General features: G+C 47.1%; 1 protein-coding gene across 3 annotated transcripts in view; it reads left to right on the top strand.

Annotated features, from left to right (window-relative positions):
• Positions 1 to 1092: 1092 nt before the first annotated feature.
• The window catches only part of LOC117502670 (DNA (cytosine-5)-methyltransferase 3A-like), a 126670-nt gene continuing 104505 nt past the window's right edge, over positions 1093 to 23257 (top strand). For all 3 annotated transcript variants that reach the window (XM_034161744.1, XM_034161743.1, XM_034161741.1), the window contains exon 1: positions 1093 to 1219. The gene's annotated coding sequence lies outside the window, so the exon portion shown is untranslated. The remainder of the gene's footprint in view (positions 1220 to 23257) is intronic.

Here is a 23257-nt window from a genome sequence, read left to right as displayed (position 1 = left end):
AGCCCCTCCATGTTTGCATCATCATATAATCTTGTGTTTTAGCAGTTTCCTGCCATATGCAAATTAGACATATTTGCATCACCACATAATCTTGCAAGTTTTAGCAGTTTCCTGCCATATGCAAATATTTGCATCATCACATAATCTTGCAAGTTTTAGCAGTTTCCCGCCATATGCAAATGTTTGAATCATCACATAATCTTGCAAGTTTTAGCAGTTTCTCACCATATGCAAATGTTTGCATCATCACATAATCTTGCAAGTTTTAGCAGTTTCCCGCCATATGCAAATATTTGCATCATCACATAATCTTGCAAGTTTTAGCAGTTTCCCGCCATATGCAAATGTTTGAATCATCACATAATCTTGTCAGTTTTAGCAGTTTCCCACCATATGCAAATGTTTGCATCATGACATAGTAAGTCCCTTCGGCTGCTCCCTTGTTTGCACTCGGGGTCGCCGCAGCAAATCCAAGGTGGATCTGCATGTTGAATTGGCACAGATTTTACGCCGGATGCCCTTCCTGACGCAACTCCACATTACATGGAGAAATGTGGCAGGGAACCTGGAACCTTCTGAACTGATACCAAGTGCATTAACCACTTGGCCACCACCCCTGCATGTTTGCATCATCACATAATCTTGTGAATTTTAGCAGTTTCCCGCCATATGCAAATTTGACATGTTCTGTCATCACACAATCTTGTGAGATTTAGCCACATTTCAGAGCCAGTATAGCGACCTCTGGTGAGATTTTTGCGGCAACACTGCCAGCTGGTGGCAGAAACATCTATGACCCCATAGAAGTTAGACATGTTACATTAACAAATAGGTACTTTCCCTTTGATCTTGCATTCGCTTCATCTACATTTTGTGCTGTTTGAATGTGGTGAGTTAGAGGATGATACTGTTTGTTGTTTCTGAGTTACTGATTCCACAATGCTCGGATGAACTGCTAACTAACCCACTCACTCGCCCGTTCTCACTTTTATGCTGTGCAATCGACTTGACCGGCTTTAGGACCTGGCGGACTGCTCTTCGGCGCTGCAGCCTCTGCGGCTCGTGAGAGCGCGCGAGCAGGCCGGCCGGAGAGAGAGGAGGAGCAGGCGGGGGGAGCGCGAGCCAGCAGCGGAGAGAGAAGACCCGGTAGAGCGCGAGGAGGGAGTGAGGGAGAGAGAGAGACCGTCCGGGTCCGGGCGCCTGAGGGACGGACGACACGGTAAATATAAACATGACATTTTGCCTCCTGAACGCACGCGAGCGCCCGCTACAAGTTAGCTGCAGCGCTCGAGTCTCCTGAAGTCGCGGCTCGCGCGCTCCTCGGCCGAACCAGTGGTTCCGTTTCAGCCGAAGGTGTGCGCGTGAAGATGCGACTCGAACGTGCGCACGCAGTCCAGTGAAGTTGGAAGAGTTCTCTGTGAACGTGACCGTGGTTACATAACGAATGTATGTGCACGTTAAATGCAAGCGCACACCCCCCTCCGTCTCTCCCACGAAACACCAGGTTAACGTCAAACCGGGGCGCGCGGTCCTTCAGCCGCCAGATGCAGACAGACTATTGGCGCGCGGAACCGTCGCATCCGCGGCGTGCAGGCGTGCGCGCGCATCCAGGGGTTAACGAGTGCATTCCGTCCGAAACGCGCACAACCGAGCAGCCGTGTGCTTTTTTTCTCTTATTTATTTATTTACCTGACCCACTAAAGATAATCGCTCGTGTCTGTCACCGGCTGGATTATACACTGTTATCAGGCCGTCCGGTAAAGGCCGCGTGAGGTTGCTCCCAATATTTAAAAAAAGGAAGCTTTGCCTCATCAAGTTACCTAAAGTAGCCGCCGTATTTCCTGTGTACGCTTTAAAATAAGACGACCCCTTATACTGAATTGAGATGAATTTTTCAGCAGTTTATGTAGATTTCAAGGACGTAGCAGAAAATTATCCATCATGGTTAATATTGTACCTGTTAAATATTTGAAGGCTTAAATAAAAGGTGTTCTTTTTTGATTCAGTGTTTAATGTTTTAAAAATACACAGATATCAGCCTTGTTAAAACAAAATAGATTTTTACATCAGGGGTTAAAAAATCAAGCACGTTAGCCAGAATCTCGATTGTCAGCTATATGTCATGCTTTTATTGTGAAATGAAGCCCAGCCTTTGTCAGACTTTCCCTACCTGCTGGCTATTTTGATACACCTTTGAAGGTCTCTGCGCAACTATTTCTCCTCCCACTTGTGCAGGCCTTTCTTGCTTGGGCCTTTGGCTGTGGTCTAATTTAAACCACTGCTGGCACGAACACTGGAACAATTTAAATCAGCTTATATAGGATCACTATAGAAATGTGAGATTGTGCATGACCTAAATATGCTGAAGTTGGAGAAGTTAGTTGGCCTGAAGCTTGTGCTGGGAGACCCCAACCCCTTCGCAGGGTGGATACTGTACACCCATTTCTCCTGTGTTTCCACCACTCTTTTCCATCTGTTGCCTTCGAAGTACAATAACATAAGACCACATCGGGAGGTTATGACACAGTATGTCTCTTGAATATAACTATGAATACATTGGCTACCTTTGCCCAGTGTTGGTAGTTTTAAAATGTAAAATGGAGTATAAATATTTAATGAACCTGATTGATGTTGGTCCAATTAACAGAACTATCCTTATGCTATGCTGTGCTATGAGGAAAGACTTGTGAGACAAATGTAGACGTTACAAATGTAAAAATGATAAAATCTTATTAGCACAAAAAACTAAAATAACTGCAAGAATCTGCCAAAAAAAAAAAAAAAAAAAAAAAAGAATAAATCCTATTGCTGTCCTGTTTTTTGGAGTCATTGACAGGTTTGCTAGTTTCTGACAACTACTGTTATACCCTGTCTGTCTTCTAAGTGTAACTCCTGAATATAGGTAGATTTCAATTAAACAATACAATATACAATAATTCTGAATCTGCATATTTAACGCGAGATCGTTGGACTTTAATTAATGCATTAAGGTGTGTATGTATGTCATTAATTAATGAACAATTAAATGCATCAATTAGTACATGTATGTATTGGCTTTTAACCCTCTGGGGATAGAAACGTACTCTTTTTTTTTTTGCTGAAAAGTTAACTCCGCAGACTTTCGAGCCAGCCATCGGCCATCTTTGTACTCCTCATAGAAGCTGTGTGATGACGTGCGCAATGTGAGTGTCCAATCGGAATTGGTTCACCATCACATGGTTTTCTAAAATCCAATTGTAGGGCAGATTTACTTCTCATGAAAAGCCAAAGATCGTTTTCAGGAGTGATATGTTACTAGTTGGCCCATTTGAATAGCCCCTGGGTGTTCCAATGAGTACATACTATTAGTACATACTCAGTGCGCCCTGCACCATTACGCACAGCGATCAGTGAAGCAGGAGCACAAGGAGAGCCTCTGATGACAATCTCACGTGCTCAAACAAAGAGTGTGTAACTATCAGGATTGCTCCACTAGTTTGCATGTGAATGTTACTGGATAACTCTGTTGCTTTCTCTGCTTAAAGCACTGTTTACCATATCAGTGGACAACAAAACACATAGACCATTTTGTATATATTGTTCAAAATGTGCATTTGTGTTTATTGTTTGAACCTTTTTGTTGTACAGTCTTTCACACAAGACCTCAAATTACCTTTATAAAGTGTCAAAACAGTTGTTTATTATAGTTGCTGTGTGTTTTGAATAAATGTGTGTGGAAAATTATTTTTCGCTTTATTTTCTAATTGCCTATTTTTGATTGTAAACCTTTATTACACTTATAAAACAACAAAAAATATATTCTGAAAGCACGGGTTGTCCCGAAATAAAAGACATAAAACTTGATTGTGGGATGCAGGGAGAGCTGTTAACAGCAATAATAAAACATTTATGCCAGGCGAGTGAACTGTCCAAAAAATGCCCTGGGACCCCAGAGGGTTAAATTACTTTATTGGTTTCAGTAAAACGTCACACAGTAGTAGTACACCAAATGATTCTGGTGTAACATCTTCAATGAGAGATAACTAAACTTTGTTCTTGTTTTTATTTATTTATTTATTTATTTTATAAAAAAAAAATCATATTTATCATGTACATGTCGAGAGGTTGACCAGATTGTTAATTCACATATTTCATCACAAATTATTTCCTCCCATTAATGTACTGTGTAATACTGAAAGGATACTGCAAAGGAACTGGTTTTGTTTGGTTGTCACTTGAGTTTTTCCATTTATTTAACAGTTATTTTTGCAGTGCTGAAACACTGCTTTGCAAGGCTGCCATTAAAATTTAATTTGGACAGGTTTTTTATGTATTGTGCCCATTATTAGAAGGCAATTAAAAATTAAACTGGCCTATCAGGGAGGGTAGAGGGTGGTGATGGTGTCCATCGGGGGTTTATGAACCATGATCTTAAGCCATGTGAAACATGTTGAATTAAGTGTTGAGGCTGATATTAACATATGGCTCTGTGTTAACCGTGGGATTGTCTTCCCAGTGGTCAGGTCCACAGATCCTACGTTCTCCACCTTCTGATCTCTTCATTTGGAATTTTCGGGACTATAATCCTGTCCATTAGCATCAAAATGACAACACCCGCTAATTTGTGTGACGTTTTGAGAGCACACGATTTTTGTTTAAGGTATTTACATCCAGTCGTCTTAGATAACAAAACACAGGTGGCACATTTGTATCAGACCACCCAGTTTTGGGCTGAACAAAACTTTTGGAACATTTGACTATGTGCATGAGAGTAATTTTTTTATGCCTTGGAGGCTTTTTTTTAAATTGATGTTGTAATATAACCATTATTTTTAATATGTTGCTTCAAATTGCTTTTAATATGACTGATTTTGATGTTATTGCTGTGTGTGATAGTATTATACTCCCTGCAAACAAAAAATTTTGGGGCAGGGGGTATACAGAAATCACACCATCCGTCCACCTGTTCATGAAATTTGCAAATTCTGTTATAGTGTTTGGCGGATTTCAAATTCCAGACTTTCATGATGAATTTGTGCACCATACTGTATGATACTGACTTTAAACCTGGTAAATTATGCATTTTGCATAGTGATCCCAAGAAGCCTATCAATTTGTGGGTCAAAAGGTCAAGATCACTGGTGCATACTTTGTACAAATATTGTGAGAGCAATAACATCTTCTTTAACTGCCCAAGTGTCACCAAACTTGGTGTCTGTGTTCGGCATGGTGACCCCAAGACACCTATTGATTTTGGTGTAAAAATGTCAAAATCCCTCAACTGCGCTTTGTAAAAGCCTTCTACAGAAGAAAAGTGTCAGTTTTCAATAAGCTTATCAACATTTTCCCAGGGCGCCGTGGTTAGTGCAGACGATGCGCTTGCTATTTAATACATTATATTTGTGAATTACATTTATAGAGGCTGACCAGTTTGTTAGTTTAGGTTCAATCACAAATGACTTAATACTAGATTTAGTAATGCATGCAAGAAACTGATATTAGGACATCATTTTGTGAGCTTGTTCACAGATCTCTGGATATCTTTTTTTTTTATTTCCCATCATATTTGGTGGACCACAAATCAAGCTGTTTTGGTCAGTGCAAGCCTGTCGGGGCACGCACTCAGTGTAGGTGCTGTGCAGATGTTGTCTTACTGTATGTATGTTGTCATGCTATTGCACACCAGATGTGTTGTGTGTGCATGATGCTGCTGAAAGGCTGCATATGTGTGTATTTACAGTGTGAGAGCGAAAGTGCACCGGAAACCTGCTGGCCTTCAAATATGCTCTGTTAACATTTCAACATAATACAATTATAAACTACAAATAGGTTTATTCCTGCTATGGCTAAATAGCACAACAACAACAACATACAGTCTTTTTTCATAGTGTTTAATTGCAAAAATAATATATTTTTTACTTTTGTGACGGCTATCCCAGATACTGAATGTACAGTAACAAGTGTTAATTAATGTTGCTGGTATGATGTTGATATGACTAGCTACAGAGGGTTTTTTGTTATATTTGCTGAAAACCGCCTATCTCACGGGGAAAATTGCCACCACCTGCAGTGGCTACTCTTTTTAGGCATGCGTTGGCATGTTTAGCCAGGTGAGGTGCTGACAGAAAGACAGACTATAATAGCTGCTGACATTTATAGATTCTGTTCGGATGCATGTTGACACACGTTCCTCAAGCAGCAGCCTGCTGACGACACTAAACAATAGGATTTCGTTAATTCATTTGAGCTAAAACAATGCTGATAATCTGATTTCATAAATTTAAATACATTTATTTGAACTGAAATGAAAATTTATGGCTTCTTTTGTTTTGCTCGTGGCCACCACATCGTATCCAGTATGCATCTGCACGCTGATCCAGATGTACATGGAGAATGTAGTGAAATGGGGACCTTCTGTTTGGGTTTTATGCAACACACCGCAAATATGAAATTATTTTGGTGTTCCGGTCGACATTGGGTGTAATGAAAGAACCATTGAATCAAGCAGAGTTGATACTTAATGGCAGAATGTGATTCAAGAGAATTTCCTGTGTTCACCAATTTTGTCATATTTTGAGTTTTTTCACAGCTATGAGCAAAATTTGTGAGTGTTAGAGACCTGTTGTTGTTCACATGCAAATTAGTCCATTGGCTAGATATGGGCCTTGTGTGCACGCAGCATGAAATGGAGAAGTAACAGTCACTAAACATGAGTAAGCAGGGTGTTCTGACTCTGTAGGTGTGTACCCTAAAGGCCAGGGATCAATATTTAGTTATTTTTTGACCAAGTTATAGGTGGTCAGTTCTACAAGTAAGGTTTTGTCTGAAAGTGTGTTAATTCTACAATACTGAAAAAATAGAGCTCTTGTGGGTGATTGTAATATATGGTTGTTAAATATAGATGATGTGACCATAACCTTTCATGCAAGTTCATCTTCACAAATATACTTTAAAAAATGTAGATTTTATTTCTTTCTGTGAATCAAAGTGGAAATGTTCACTTAATCTTTCTTTGTATGATTAATCAGAGAAGGACACATTTCTTTTGGCACCTTGCCTGTTGTCATCTCTTCTGGAAGTTGAGATATTAAAGATCCATTTCCATTTTGCCGTTTATGATTGAAGTGTATTACTCTTTTTTAAACCTCCATATATATATATATATATATATATTCAGTATTGTGTAATGAACACCACTTTCAGATGATACCTTACTTGTTAGAATTGACTACCTATAAATTGGCCAAATAAAAATATTGAAATACGGTGAAACACCGGGTCCCTGTCAGTTGACACCTTATACACCCTTAAATAGAGTCAGAAAACCCTTGTTATCTCAGTTTCATCACATTACCTCTCAATTTCCTGTTGTAGGCATTGCAAGGGTTCAGAAAAATATAGTGAAGTCAAGTTTTGTGTGTGTGTGTGTGTGTGTGTGTGTGTGTGTGTGTGAGGCTTATATAGCTCACATACTAAATAGTCTGCTGTCATCCAGACCTATGTTTTAAGCGACTGAATATTTAATTACTTTGAAGCAGCTTTAATTTGAAAATCTCACATAAATTACGTGTTATAGTTACCCTGATGTTATCTTGTTTAATTCTGCATGTTGAACTGTGGCATAATTCTGATTTATTCATATAGTGTAACAATGTCATTAATTTAATATATGTCAGGGATAAGATATTTCTTTATTAGTCCCACAAACAGGCAACGCGTGGGTAACGGGGGGAGAGAGGCGGAGACAGGCAATCAACCAGTTCTCTGTGTGACAACGACTTACCCCTTCATCTTGTTTGGTATTTTTTTGGAATGTTTTTGGTTTTAATTTTCTGTAGTTGTGAATTCATGCTGATTTCCATACATACGGACGTGTAGCACATTATCTGGAGTTTGGAGCATTTGATGAATTTGGCGTTCACGCGCCTATAAGCTCATCACACTCGAAAAGATGAGAAATTTTTGTAAATGTTCTTGCATGAGGCTAACTGTCAGAATAGATAGGTAGAACAGGTCGCTCAGTGGAACATGATTTAGGCCACTATACTAATATGTACACTCAACAAAAATATAAACGCAACACTTTTTGGTTTTGCTCCCATTTTATATGAGATGAACTCAACATCTCTCCACATACACATATCACCATTTCCCTCAAATTATTGTTCACAAACCAGTCTAAATCTGTGATAGTGAGCACTTCTCCTTTGCTGAGATAATTCATCCCACCTCACAGGTGTGCCATATCAAGATGCTGATTAGACACCATGATTAGTGCACAGGTGTGCCTTAGACTGCCCACAATAAAAGGCCACTCTGAAAGGTGCAGTTTTGTTTTTATTGGGGGGGGGGGGGGATACCAGTCAGTATCTGGCGTGACCACCATGTTGCCTCATGCAGTGCAACACATCTCCTTCGCATAGAGTGATCAGGTTGTCAATTGTGGCCTGTGGAATGTTGGTCCACTCCTCTTCAATGGCTGATGCGAAGTTGCTGGATATTGGCAGGAAGTGGTACACGCTGTTGTATACGCCGGTCCTAGAGCATCCCAAACATGCTCAATGGGTGACATGTCCGGTGAGTATGCTGGCCATGCAAGAACTGGGACATTTCAGCTTCCAAGAATTGTGTACAGATCCTTGCAACATGGGGCCGTGCATTATCCTGCTGCAACATGAGGTGATGTTCTTGGATGTATAGCACAACAATGGGCCTCAGGATCTCGTCACGGTATCTCTGTGCATTCAAATGCCATCAGTAAATGCACCTGTGTTCTTCGTCCATAACAGACGCCTGCCCATACCATAACCCCACCGCCACCATGGGCCACTCGATCCCCAGCATTGACATCAGAAAACCGCTCACCCACACGACGCCAACACACACTGTCTGCCATCTGCCCTGGACCAGTGTGAAACCGGGATTCATCCGTGAAGAGAAACACCTCTCCAACGTGCCAAATGCCAGCAGATGTGAGCATTTGCCCACTCAAGTCGGTTACGATGACGAACTGGAGTCAGGTCGAGACCCCGATGAGGACGACGAGCATGCAGATGAGCTTCCCTGAGACAGTTTCTGACAGTTTGTGCAGAAATTCTTTGGTTATGCAAACCGATTGTTTCAGGCAGCTGTCCGAGTGGCTGGTCTCAGACGATCTTGGAGGTGAACATGCTGGATGTGGAGGTCCTGGGCTGGTGTGGTTACACGTGGGTCTGCGGTTGTGAGGCTGGTTGGCTGTACTGCCAAATTGTCTGAAATGCCTTTGGAGACGGCTTATGGTAGAGAAATGAACATTCAATACACGAGCAACAGCTCTGGTTGACATTCCATGCTGTCAGCAGGCCAATTGCACGCTCCCTCAAATCTTGCGACATCTGTGGCATTGTGCTGTGTGATAAACTGCACCTTTCAGAGTGGCCTTTTATTGTGGGCAGTCTAAGGCACACCTGTGCACTAATCATGGTGTCCTAATCAGCATCTTGATATGCGCACACCTGTGAGGTGGGATGGATTATCTCAGCAAAGGAGAAGTGCTCACTATCACAGATTTAGACTGGTTTGTGAACATATATGAGGGAAATGGTGATATTGTGTATGTGGAAAAAGTTTTAGATCTTTTAGTTCATCTCATACAAAATGGGAGCAAAACCAAAAGTGTTGCGTTTATATTTTTGTTGAGTGTAGATTTGTGTTCGATTCTCTGTCACATGTCTGTCTGCGTCCCATGCCAAAAGATACTTCCCCTGCAATAACCCTAGTCCAAGTTGTAAATGGGGTACTAGAGTTGGAAGTATCCTGCATCAGTCTGTCGTCCTGGCCAGAAGTAGTCTGAGGGGGGGAAAAGAAAGACGTAAGAATGGTTGCTCAGGGCTGTACATCAGTACAAAAATAGCAGTATCTATGCAACGTTACATTGGCAAGATATGAATTCCTTTTTTTCCCAGTCTTTTAAGCATTGTTCAGTTCTTAATCTCAAGGTGTAAAGTTAATTTTTCCATGTACAATATATTTCATCCACAATTGCAGTCCAGTCGTCCTTTGAGGGGAGTTTACCTGCAGCCACTTCCATGTGATGGCTTTCTTGCTTGCAGCTAAGATTATTTTGTAAAGGTTATTGTCTTGAGATTTCAGTCCATCTGGATTTTGCCTCCCAACATGGTGAGGTAAAACAATAACAAAACGTCAGTACCAAAAAACTGTCCTTATTTCTCTGGTCAGCTCTTACCAATATGAATGAGTTAGAGGGCCATTCCCAAAATACACTAGATGAAAGTGGCCATTTCTGTTGTGTGGGGCCGCTGAAGAGGAGGTACTGCTGGCCCACCACCACCAGAGGGCGCCCTGCCTGGAGTGTGGGCTCCAGGCACCAGAGGGCGCTGCCGCCTTATGGGAGGCAGCCTGGGTGACAGCTGTCACCCATCACCGGACACAGCTGTTCAACTCAGCACAGAGGTATATCAGGAGGACGGCTTCCTCCCCTCTCCGTTGCTGGGTGCTGTCGCATCCCGCCTGTGTTGTTGCTCTCTCCCGCCAGCCGTACCGGATCCGACGAGCGGAAGGCAGTGGCCACCTGGGACTTCGGGACTTGGCGGTTCCAGTATTTCCAGGGGTTCGGTGGCAGAGGAGATCTGGGTGGTTTCGGGTTCGACTGAGACGGACGTCTCCTACCTTCGAGCCTGCCCACACGACACCAGCGGATTCGAACCCCAAATTGTGATTGTTGTATTCATTGTGCTCGTTTCACAATAGTAAACCTTGTTATTCACCTTCCTCCATTGTCCGTTCATTGCGCCCCCTGTTGTGGGTCCGTGTTCCTACACTTTCACAACAGGAGTATCTCTGACCAGCGTCATGGACCCCGAGGGGCGTCAACCGGGCTGTGAACTGCCAATGGAAGACCAAGGGCTGTCGGCGGCTTCGGGAGGGGTAATCGGTGAGTTGCAGCGGATCCTCACCCGCTTTTCACCTCTCGGATACGATTTAATGAACCGAGCAGCACGTTCTCCTAAACCGCAGGGTGGCGGCTCTCGCCGCACCAAGTGGAGGCGCGCCCTTAGGGCGCCGCTGCGGCTCTCCCTCCCGAGGACCCCTGCGCGGTGAAAGTGACATTCCCACTGGTCGTTCACCGGTCCCTTCCTCCGTCCCCAGACGCATACATAAGCCCTCCAGAACCGTACGGAGGCTGTGTGGGAGACGTGCGCGGATTTTCTGATGCAGTGTTCGCTCGTCTTCGCACAGCGTCCCGTGATGTACGCGACTGATGCTAGCAAAGTAGCTTATGTAATAAATCTGCCTTCGCGGGGAGGCACGCGCTTGGGCTCCAGCGCTCTGGAGCAGAACTCACGGCTCCTTCATACATACGTTGGGTTTGTACGGGAGCTCAGAAACGGGTGTTCGACATCCCAACAGAGGAGAGTCCGCTTCAACCGCGCTACTGGTCAATGAGACAGGGGCGTCGGAGCGCAGCTGCCTATGCAGTCGCCTTCCGCATCGCGGCGGCGAGATCCGGCTGGAATGCACTGCCCTCCGCGCCGCCTTTGTAAACGGACTGTCACTGGTCCTAAAAGAGCACCTAGTGGCGAAGGACGAACCGCGGGGACTTAGACGGGCTCAATCGATCTGGTCATACGACTCGACAACCGGGTAGAAGAACGCCGTCCGGGAACGAGGCGAAGGGCGTGGCCAGGCACGCGTCGTCCCTCTCCCTGTCCGTGTTCCCATCGAGCTCCGCCTTCCCCACGCTCCACAGCCCCTGCGCTCCGTGGGGTCACAAGCTCCCCCTACTGACGAAGCAGGGACACGAGTAGGGCAACATTTAGGGGCAACCAGATGCACAGAGGAGATGGACCCACGAGCGTGTCTTGTTTGTGGTTCCATAGAGCACCATGTGAGAGACTGCCCCGAGCGGGCCAAACGCCCGCCCCTAGAGCCTGGGCCAGGGGTGGGCCCAAACATTCACGTGGGACACACCCACACTTTGCTACACGACTCCCAGTCACGATCCTGTTTGAAGATTCAACCTGAAGGCCCCAGCACTGGTGGGACACGGGCCTCTGAGGGAATCTGCTTGACAGTAGATGGACCAGGGGAGTAGGGCTCCCTCTGGTGGCTCTTACCTCGCCTGTGCAGGTTCGGAGCGCTAGATGGCTCCCTACTCCCACCAATCACGCAATAAGACACCTCCAGTAACTCTGGTGGTGTCAGGTAACCACCGGGAGGTGATCAGTTCTTTGGACTCAGGCCACCATCCCGTGTGGTTTTGGGTTTTCCCTGGATGCTAAAGCACAATCCCCGATCGATTGGCCGTCCGGGGTAGTGGTTTCAGTGGAGCGAAATCTGCCATCGGGAGTGTCTAGGTTCCTCGGTTCCTCCCGGCTCCCAAGCTAAGGAGGAGGTCCGAGTTCCCGCCCATCTGAAGGCGGTTGCCGGCGGAGTACATGACCTCGCTGACGTGTTCCGCAAGGATCTGGCTCTCACGCTTCCTCCCCACCGCCTTATGATTGTGCCATTGATTTGGTTCCAGGCTGTGAGTACCCGTCCAGTAGGCTGTACAACCTCTCACGGCCGGACGTGAATCAATGGAGACCTACATCCGGGACTCATTAGCTGCGGGTTGATCCGGAATTCCACCTCTCCGATGGATGCTGGTTCTTCTTTTGTGGGTAAAAAAGACGGCGGGCTCGTCCATTAGCATTTTGATTACAGGGGTTGAACGAAATCACGGTCGCAACCGATACCCATTGCCCTTGTTGGATCGGTGTTCACCCCCTTGCATGGCGCCAAAATTTTCACCAGCTGGATCTTAGGAATGCGATATATTTGTTCGGGTCCGGAAGGGAGACGAATGGAAGACGGCCTTCAACACCCCCTTAGGTCATTTTGAGTACCTGGTCATGCCGTTCGTTCTCACTAATGCTCCCGCGACTTTCCAAGCGTTGGTAAACGATGTCTTGCGGGACTTCCTGCACCGGTTTGTCTTCGTATATCTAGACGATATACTCATCTTTTCCCCGGATCCTGAGACACTGTCCGGCATGTCCGTCAGGTCCTGCAGCGGTTGTTGAGAACCGCCTGTTTGTGAAGGGCGAGAAGTGTGAATTCCACCGCACTTCTTTGTCCTTCCTGGGGTTCATCATCTCCTCCAACTCCGTCGCCCCTGATCCGGCCAAGGTTGCGGCGGTGAGAGACCTGGCCCCAACCAACAAGCCGTAGGAAGCTGCAACAGTTCCTCGGCTTTGCTAATTTCTAACAGGAGGTTTATTAAGGGCTACAGTCAGGTAGTTAGCCCCCTGACAGCCCTGACCTCCCCAAAAGTCCCCTTCACCTGGTCGGATCGGTGCGAAGCCACGTTCAAGGAGTTGAAAACGGCGCTTCTCGTCTGCACCAGTTCTGGTGCAGCCCGATCCTAGCCGCCAGTAGTGGTTGAAGTGGATGCCTCGGACTCAGGGAGGAGCGGTGCTCTCCCAGAGCGGGAAGACCGATAAGGTCCTTCACCCGTGTGCCTATTTTTCCCGCAGGTTGACCCCCGCTGAACGGAACTATGACGTCGGCAATCGGGAAATCCTTGCTGTGAAAGAGGCCCTCGAAGAGTGGAGAATCTGTTGGAGGGAACAGCCGTGCCATTCACGGTTTTCACTGACCATCGGAACCTGGAGTACATCAGGACCGCCAAGCGGCTGAACCCCAGGCAAGCCCGTGTCACTGTTCTTTGGCCGTTTTGACTTCCGGATCACCTACCGTCCCGGGACCAAGAATCAAAGACGGATGCATTGTCCCGGGTGCACGAAGACGAAGTCAAGACGGAACCGTCGGATCCCCCGGATCCCATCATCCCGGAGTCCGCTATCGTGGCCGCCCTCACCTGGGACGTAGAGAAGACCGTCCGGGAGGCCCTGACCCGTGACCCCGGACCCGGAAACGGACCAAAGGACAGACTATCCGTCCCACCAGAGGCTAGGGCTGCAGTCCTGGACTTCGGTCACGGTTTAAACTCCCTGTCACCCTGGGTGCGAAGGACCGTGACAGTCGTCCGGCAACGTTTGGTGGGCATCCCTGGAGGCCGACGTCCGGGACTACGTCCAGGCCTGTACCACCTGCGCAGGGGCAAGGCCGACCATAGAAAGACCTCAGGGCAGCTCAGCCACTGCCCGTGCCTCATCGCCCCTGGTCCCACATCGCCTGGACTTTGTCACGGGTCTCCCGCCGTCCAGGGACAAACCGTCGTCTTCACGATAGTGGACCGTTCTCCAAGGCGGCCCATTCGTGGCCTCCCGAAGCTCCCAACGGCCCAGGAGACAGCGGACCTCCTGGTCCACCACGTCGTCCGTCTGCATGGCATACCATCAGACATCGTCTCCGATCGCGGTCCCCAGTTCACCTCGCACGTCTGGAGGAGCTTCTGCGAGGAACTGGGTGGCCACGGTCAGCCTCTCGTCTGGTGTACCACCCCCAGACCAACGGGGCAGGCAGAGCGGGCGAATCAGGAACTGGAGCAGACACTTCGCTGTGTGACAGCCGCGCACCCGACGGCCTGGAGTACCCACCTGGCCTGGATCGAGTACGCCCATAACAGCCAAGTGTCATCTGCCACCGGCCTCTATCCCCGTTTGTAGGTGTGCTTGGGTATCAGCCCCCCTTGTTTTCCGGGGTTGAGGGAGAGGTCGGTGTGCCCTCGGTCCAGGCCCACCTACGGAAGTGCCGTCGGGAATGTGGCGTGCCGCCTCGCTCTGCCTTGTTGAGGCCCGGACGAGGGCGAAGACACATGCAGACCGGCGGGCGGCCCCGGCCCCCAAGTATACGTCCTGGGCAGGAGGTCTGGTTTGGTCTACCAAGGACATTCCTCTGCAGGTAGACCTCGCCGAAACTTCAGGAACGGTACATCGGACCCTTACAAGATCCTCAAGGTCATCAACCCCGGCGCAGTGAGGCTCCAGCTTCCGGCCTCACTGCGGATCATCCAGTTTTTCATGTTTCCCGGATCAAGCCCCTTCACACTCCCCATCTGCACCCCGGGTCCGGCGTCCGCTCCTGCCCGGATCATCGACGGGGGAACCGGCTTGGACTGTACGCCGGCTCCTTGATGTCCGTCGGATGGGCCGGGGTTTTCATATCTGGTGGACTGGGAGGTTACGGTCCCGAGGAACTCTCCTGGGTGAAGAAGGGCTTCATCCTGGACCCGGCCCTCCTGGCCGACTTCTACCGTCCGCATACCGGACAAGCCCGGTCGGCGCACGGAGGCGCCCGTTGAGGGGGGGGTCCTGTTGTGTGGGCCGCTGAAGAGGAATGTACTGCTGGCCCACCACCACCAGAAGGGGCGCCCTGCCTGGAGTGCGTGGCTCCAGGCAACAAGAGGGCGCTGCAGCCTTATGGGAGCAGCCTGGGTGACAGCTGTCACCCATCACCGGACACAGCTGTTCCACTCAGCACAGAGGTAGTATCAGCAGAACGGCGTCTCCACCTCAGTGCCGAGATATCGCCTTTAGACGAAGGTAACGTTTCTCTGCATTTTCTGACTAAATAGCTAACAGATTTGTTAAACCTTTTCAGGACAGCTGAATTGCTTAGATAAGTACTCACCTGCCTGTCATACTGTAACTGGAGGTGGAGGCGGCTTCTCCCCTCTCTCCGTTGCTGGGTGCTGTCGCATCCACGCCTGTGTTGTTGCTCTCTCCCGCCAGCAGTACCGGATCCGCCGAGCGTGGAGCAGTGCCACCTGGGACCTTCGGACCTTGGCGGTTCCTCAGTATTTCCAGGGTTCGGTGGCAGAGGAGATCTGGGTGGTTTCGGTTCGACTGAGACGGACGTCTCCATACCTTCGAGCCTGCCCACACGACAACCAGCGGATTCGACCCCAATTGTGATTGTTGTATCATTTGCTCGTTTCACAATAGTAAACCTGTTATTCACCTTCCTCCATTGTCCGTGTCATTGCGCCCCCCTGTTGTGGGTCCGTGTTTCCTACACTTTCACAACAATTTTCTCTAACATCCATCTGTCCCGGGAGGCCCACTTGCTTAAAAATCAGTTTTGGAGTCAGAAATAGGGAGATAATACATTAACAGCAAAATTCCTGCCATGACCTCGAGGTTGGTGGTCAGTAAATATATAATTAGATTTGGGTCTTAGTGATTAGTTAATTCTCTTGTTAAAATAATCTCTAACCTGGTGAGTACCTGAAGAACTCATTTCTCCCCAGGTTGTATACATCTGAGAGATGGTAAAAGACGACCACATCACTGTCACAGGTTACACAGTAAAAAAGCGTGTTACGCTAGTAGATGCCCACTCTCTAAATCATTTATCTAAACTCGCTGGTATAAACTCTAGGTTGAAATGTTACCCCACTTCAACAATTTTGCATTTTCTCAAGGGAAAACCTTTAGCAGGGTTTTTAACCATATTTTAAGAGCCACTCTGGTCCATTGGTTAAATTCTCCACAATGTAGGTCCCAGAGCTGGAGTTACCTAATGTCGACTGTGCTGTAGTTTTAGATTGTTATAATTCCAAATCTTTCCATTTATCTGAGTAGTTTGGATTGCACCAGCATGCCAAATTCTTAATTGGCAGCAATAAAGTAATCCTCTAAAAAAGGGAACTGAGAATCCACCCATATTGTTTTTAGGTAAGTGTAGAGTTTTGATATTTAATCCTGGGCTTTTTTTTTCTGTCCATATTAACATTGAGATATCTTATTCCTTTCTTTTAAAATCTTTAGTTGGGTCTTTAACAGGAAGTGTCTAGAATAGATAAAGGAGTCATGGCGGAATATAAATTTTTATTGTTTCAGTACAGTTTGAGAAATTCATAGGTAATACTGATCATCATTCTATATCTGCTTTGATGATTTAATAACAGCAGCATAGTTGTAAGCATATATTTTGGTAATATTTTTAGGGATCCAGATACCAAGATATTTAACAGCAGGGGAGTCCCATTTAACAGTTAAAACTGTTTGGATTTTGGAGTAATATTATATGTCACAATTTGGGATTTGTTTGCATTTAGTTTATTCCCTGAAAGGAGCTGAACTGTTCAGGACAAGCATCAATTTAGTATGTTTGTTCCAGGGTTTTTCAAAGTGAGCAAAACATAATCCGTGAAGAAATTTATTTTGTATTCCTTATTATTAATTAAAATTCCCTTTGCCTCTGGGTCTTCCCTTATTACCTGAGCCAAAGGTTCTATAAAAGTGACAAAAAGGATGGGCTAAGCAGGCACCCTTGTGTACATCCTCTTCTCAAACTTAATAGGTCTGGAAAAGTGCCTGTTTATTCTTATTCTAGCAGTGGGGTTTAAGTAACATGATCTAATACACTGTACTGATTTCTCATTAAAACCCAAAACGTTCCAGTGTTTGGTAAAGGAAGCAGCCAAGTGAGCCAAATGCCGTCTCTGCATCTAGACTGATTAGTGTTTGCAGTAAAAAATTTTTGGACCAGATAATCAACTGTATGGAGCGTACGCCTGTCCCGTGCTTGCTTGTCTCGCCACAAACCCAGTTTGGTCTAAGTCAGTTAATTCAGGGACAATATGTTCCGTTCTTTTGGCAATAATTGATGCAAACAGTTTGTAATCTCTATTAGTAGTGATATTGGCCTGTATGAGGCACACACATCCCTTATCTTGCCCTCTGTAGGATTATTGATATTACAGCCTCACTCCATGTTGTGCCATCTGACCCTCTTTTAAGGGTGTAATTAAGCATTGTGCAGCATTTGCATTAACTATGGCTTAAAAATCGTATACCGTTCACTGATATATCCATCAGGTGCCAGTGTTTGTTGTTTTCAATCAAGAGACAGCTTTGGATAACTCAGTGGGGGTGGTTTCCGCAGTCAGGGTACTATTCTTGTGCTCTCCTATTGTTGGAAGATCCAGGAATTTTAAGAATATATAGGCAACTGAGGAATCAGCTTTATCAGGCTGTGGCGTATAAGTCCTTACAATCGGCCTCAAAGGTTTCCTAAATTTCTTCTAATTTGTAGCTAATATTATGATTTCTTGGGTTTCTATTTTGTGAACTGTCCTCATCTGTTTGTTGTTTACGTAGTCCTCCAAGCAAGAAATTTCATAGCCGTAGCGCCTACTTCATGTACTGTAGTTTCTGGTTCCTCATGATATATCTCATTTATTTGTTTTTTGGAGACACTTTAAATTCAGTCAGTGTTTGTGGATCTTTCAGAGTTGAGTGTTGAGTTTCTAAGGTCCTCATCTCTAGCTGTAAGTCCAATAATCTTTTTGTTTTTCTTGTTTCCTATAGTACTAAGTACTTACTTCCTAAGTACTGCCTTCCAAGCATTCCATAAAACATCAGGTGGTACTACGCCGTTATCATTCATTGCAAATATTTCTTCAATTCTTTTCTTATAAACACTTTACATTATTAAACATTTAATATACTAGTGTTCAGTCTCCATAGTAAGTAAGTCCCTTCGGCTGCTCCCTTGTTTGCACTCGGGGTCGCTACAGCAAATCCAAGGTGGATCTGCATGTTGATTTGGCACAGGTTTTTACGCCGGATGCCCTTCCTGACGCAACTCCACATTACATGGAGAAATGTGGCAGGGGTGGGATTTGAACCCAGAACCTTCCAAACTGAAACCAAGCGCATTAACCACTTGGCCACCACCCCAGTGTTCAGTCTCCATAATGTATCTTTTTTTTTGTTATCTAATGCAGCGTGAGTGATACCCCCCCAATATTACTGTTCCCAATGATTGCTTGTCTCTAAGTTGGGAGGTTAATTGAAACTGCACTTTATTAGATATTAGTATGGCCACTGCCCTCTTCTGCCCTGATTTATGTGAAGAATAAAAGGTTATTCATGAATCTCAGGTTTTTAAGTTTTTCATGTTCTGAATTAGACAAATGTGTTCTCTTGCCAAAAAGCAGCATGTATGGAACGTGAACATAAAACAACTTGACTCCCATAACTGGAGAACAAATTTGCTCCTTAGAACTGAGGGATGGCCTCAAATAAAGTAAGGGCCCCTCCCTGGAGCTGAAATTATTGCTCCTAAAATGACAGCAAATGGCATCTGCTTAATTTTGGCAGTTTTCCAACAGAACCACTCTCCCAGTTACTGTTTCACTTAGTGATATCTTAAGCTACAGGGTAATCAATATATTCTCATGCATAGATTTGCAGGAGAGGACATAAATAATAGTGTTTCAGTCTTTTCCAAAAATATAAGTATACAGTTGTATGTAAATGTTTGGGCACCCCTGATGATTTTCATGATTTTCCTTTATAAATCATTGGTTGTTTGGATCAGCAATTTCAGTTAAATATATCATATAGCAGACAAACACACTGATAATTGAGAAGTGAAATGAAGTTTATAGTATTTACATAAAGTGTGCAATAATTATTGAAACAAAATTAGGTAGGTGCATAAATTTGGGCACCCCAACAGAAAAAATATATCAGTATTTATAGATCCTCCTTTTGCAGAAATTACAGCCTCTAAACGTTTCCTATAGCTTCCAATGAGTCCTGGATTCTGGTTGAAGGTATTTTGGACCATTCTTCTTTACAAACATCTCAGGTTTGTTGGTTTCCGAGCATGGACAGCCCGCTTAAAATCACACCACAGATTTTCAATAACATCTGGATGACTGAGATGGCCATTCCAGATTGTTGTACTTGTTCCTCTGCATGAATGACTTAGTCGATTTTGAGCAGTGTTTAGGGTTGTTGCCTTGATGAAAGATCCAACACTGGTGCAACTTGAACTTTGTCACTGATTCTTGAACAATGTTCTCAAGAATCTGCTGATGTTGACTGGAATCCATGTGACCCTCAGTTTTAACAAGACTCACAGTACCTGCACTGGCCACACAGCCACACAGCATGATGGAACCACCTCCAAATTTTACTGTAGGTAGAAAGTGTTTTTCTTGGAATGCTGGTGTCTTTTTCTGCCATGCATACCGCCCCTTGTCATGTCCAATGACTCAATTTAGTTTTATCAGTTCACAACACCTTATTCCAAAATGAAGTTGGCTTGTCCAAATGTGCTTTAGCATACGGCAAGCGATTCTGTTTGTGGCGTGTATGCAGAAAAGGCTTCCTTTACATTACAGCATCATACAGCATCTCCTTGTGCAAAGTGCGCTGTATAGTTGAACGATGCACAGAGACACTGTCTGCAGCAAGATCATGTCGCTTCAGCTTATCTGAGATTTTTCTTGGCTTGCCACTTCGGGCCTTAACTAGTACTGTGCCTGTGGTCTTCCATTTCCTCACTATGTTCCTCACAGTGGAAACTGACAGCTGAAATCTCTGAGATAGCTTTTTTTATCCTTCCCCTAAACCATGATGTTTTCAGGTCATTTGAGAGTTGTTTAGAGGCTCCCATGTTGCCACTCATTAGAAGAGATGCAAAGAGGGGAAACATGTTGTGAAAGTGTAGGTACACGGACCCACAACAGGGGGCGCAATGAACGGACAATGGAGGAAGGTGAATAACAAGGTTTACTATTGTGAAACGAGCACAATGAATACAACAATCACAATTTGGGGGTCGAATCCGCTGGTGTCGTGTGGGCAGGCTCGAAGGTAGGAAGACGTCCGTCTCAGTCGAACCGAAACCACCCAGATCTCCTCTGCCACCGAACCCTGGAAATACTGGAACCGCCAAGTCCCAAATTCCCAGGTGGCCACTGCCTCCGGCTCGTCGGATCCGGTACTGCTGGCGGGAGAGAGCAACAACACAGGTGTGGATGCGACAGCACCCAGTAACGGAGAGGGGAGAAGCCGCCTCCACCTCTAGTCACAATATGGCAGGCAGGTGAGTACTTATCCAAGCAATTTAGCTTTCAGTAATCAGCAGTCCTGAAAAGGTTTAGCAAGTCTTTTAGCTAGTTAGTCAGAATATAAAATGCAGAGAACGTTACCTCAGTCTAAAGGCGATAACTCGGCACTGAGGTGGAGACGCCGTCCTCCTGATATACCTCTGTGCTGAGTGGAACAGCTGTGTCCGGTGATGGGTGACAGCTGTCACCCAGGCTGCTCCCATAAGACGGCAGCGCCCTCTGGTGCCTGGAGCCCGCACTCCAGGCAGGGCGCCCTCTGGTGTGGTGGGCCAGCAGTACCCTCCTCTTCAGCGGCCCACACACAGGACCCCCCCCCTCAACGGGCGCCTCCTGGCGCACGGCCGGGCTTGTCCGGATGGCGACGGTAGAAGTCGGCCAGGAGGGCCGGGTCCAGGATGAAGCCCTTCTTCACCCAGGAGCGCTCCTCGGGACCGTACCCCTCCCAGTCCACCAGATATTGAAAACCCCGGCCCATCCGACGGACATCAAGGAGCCGGCGTACAGTCCAAGCCGGTTCCCCCGTCGATGATCCGGGCAGGAGGCGGCGCCGGACCCGGGGTGCAGAGGGGTGAGGTGTGAAGGGGCTTGATCCGGGAAACATGAAAAACTGGATGGATCCGCAGTGAGGCTCCAGCTTCCGGCCTCACTGCGGATCCATCCAGTTTTTTCATGTTTTCATGGGGTTGATGACCTTGAGGATCTTGTAAGGTCCGATGTACCGTTCTTGAAGTTTCGGTGAGTCTACCTGCAGAGGAATGTCCTTGGTGGACAACCAGACCTCCTGCCCAGGACGATACTTGGGGGCCGGGGCCCGCCGCCGGTCTGCATGTTTCTTCGCCCTCGTCCGGGCCTGCAACAAGGCAGAGCGGGCGAGGCTGACCGTGGCCCCCAGTTCCCGGCAAAAGCTCCTCCAGACGTGTGAGGTGAACTGGGGACCGCGATCGGAGACGATGTCTGATGGTATGCCATGCAGACGGACGACGTGGTGGACCAGGAGGTCCGCTGTCTCCTGGGCCGTTGGGAGCTTCGGGAGGGCCACGAAGTGGGCCGCCTTGGAGAAACGGTCCACTATCGTGAAGACGACGGTGTGTCCCTGGGACGGCGGGAGACCCGTGACAAAGTCCAGGCCGATGTGGGACCAGGGGCGATGAGGCACGGGCAGTGGCTGTAGCTGCCCTGAGGTCTTTCTGTGGTCGGCCTTGCCCCTGGCGCAGGTGGTACAGGCCTAGACGTAGTCCCGGACGTCGGCCTCCAGGGATGCCCACCAGAAGCGTTGCCGGACGACTGTCACGGTCCTTCGCACCCCAGGGTGACAGGAGAGTTTGGAACCGTGACAGAAGTCCAGGACTGCAGCCCTAGCCTCTGGTGGGACGTATAGTCTGTCCTTTGGTCCGTTTCCGGGTCCGGGTCACGGGTCAGGGCCTCCCGGACGGTCTTCTCCACGTCCCAGGTGAGGGCGGGCCACGATAGCGGACTCCGGGATGATGGGATCCGGAGGATCCGACGGTTCCGCTTTGACTTCGTCTTCGTGCACCCGGGACAATGCATCCGATCTTTGATTCTTGGTCCCGGGACGGTAGGTGATCCGGAAGTCAAACGGCCAAAGAACAGTGACCAGCGGGCTTGCCTGGGGTTCAGCCGCTTGGCGGTCCTGATGTACTCCAGGTTCCGATGGTCAGTGAAAACCGTGAATGGCACGGCTGTTCCCTCCAACAGATGTCTCCACTCTTCGAGGGCCTCTTTCACAGCAAGGAGTTCCCGATTGCCGACGTCATAGTTCCGTTCAGCGGGGGTCAACCTGCGGGAAAAATAGGCACACGGGTGAAGGACCTTATCGGTCTTCCCGCTCTGGGAGAGCACCGCTCCTATCCCTGAGGTCCGAGGCATCCACTTCAACCACTAACTGGCGGCTAGGATCGGGCTGCACCAGAACTGGTGCAGACGAGAAGCGCCGTTTCAAACTCCTTGAACGCGGCATCGCACCGATCCGACCAGGTGAAGGGGACTTTTGGAGAGGTCAGGGCTGTCAGGGGGCTAACTACCTGACTGTAGCCCTTAATGAACCTCCTGTAGAAATTAGCAAAGCCGAGGAACTGTTGCAGCTTCCTACGGCTTGTTGGTTGGGGCCAGTCTCTCACCGCCGCAACCTTGGCCGGATCAGGGGCGACGGAGTTGGAGGAGATGATGAACCCCAGGAAGGACAAAGAAGTGCGGTGGAATTCACACTTCTCGCCCTTCACAAACAGGCGGTTCTCCAACAACCGCTGCAGGACCTGACGGACATGCCGGACATGTGTCTCAGGATCCGGGGAAAAGATGAGTATATCGTCTAGATATACGAAGACGAACCGGTGCAGGAAGTCCCGCAAGACATCGTTTACCAACGCTTGGAAAGTCGCGGGAGCATTAGTGAGACCGAACGGCATGACCAGGTACTCAAAATGACCTAAGGGGGTGTTG

This window comes from Thalassophryne amazonica, chromosome 21, assembly GCF_902500255.1.
Source record: "Thalassophryne amazonica chromosome 21, fThaAma1.1, whole genome shotgun sequence".
In the NCBI taxonomy this organism is placed as follows: Eukaryota; Metazoa; Chordata; class Actinopteri; order Batrachoidiformes; family Batrachoididae; genus Thalassophryne; species Thalassophryne amazonica.
Note: the sequence above shows the minus strand (reverse complement) of the source record. Positions and strands in the feature narration are given on the sequence as shown.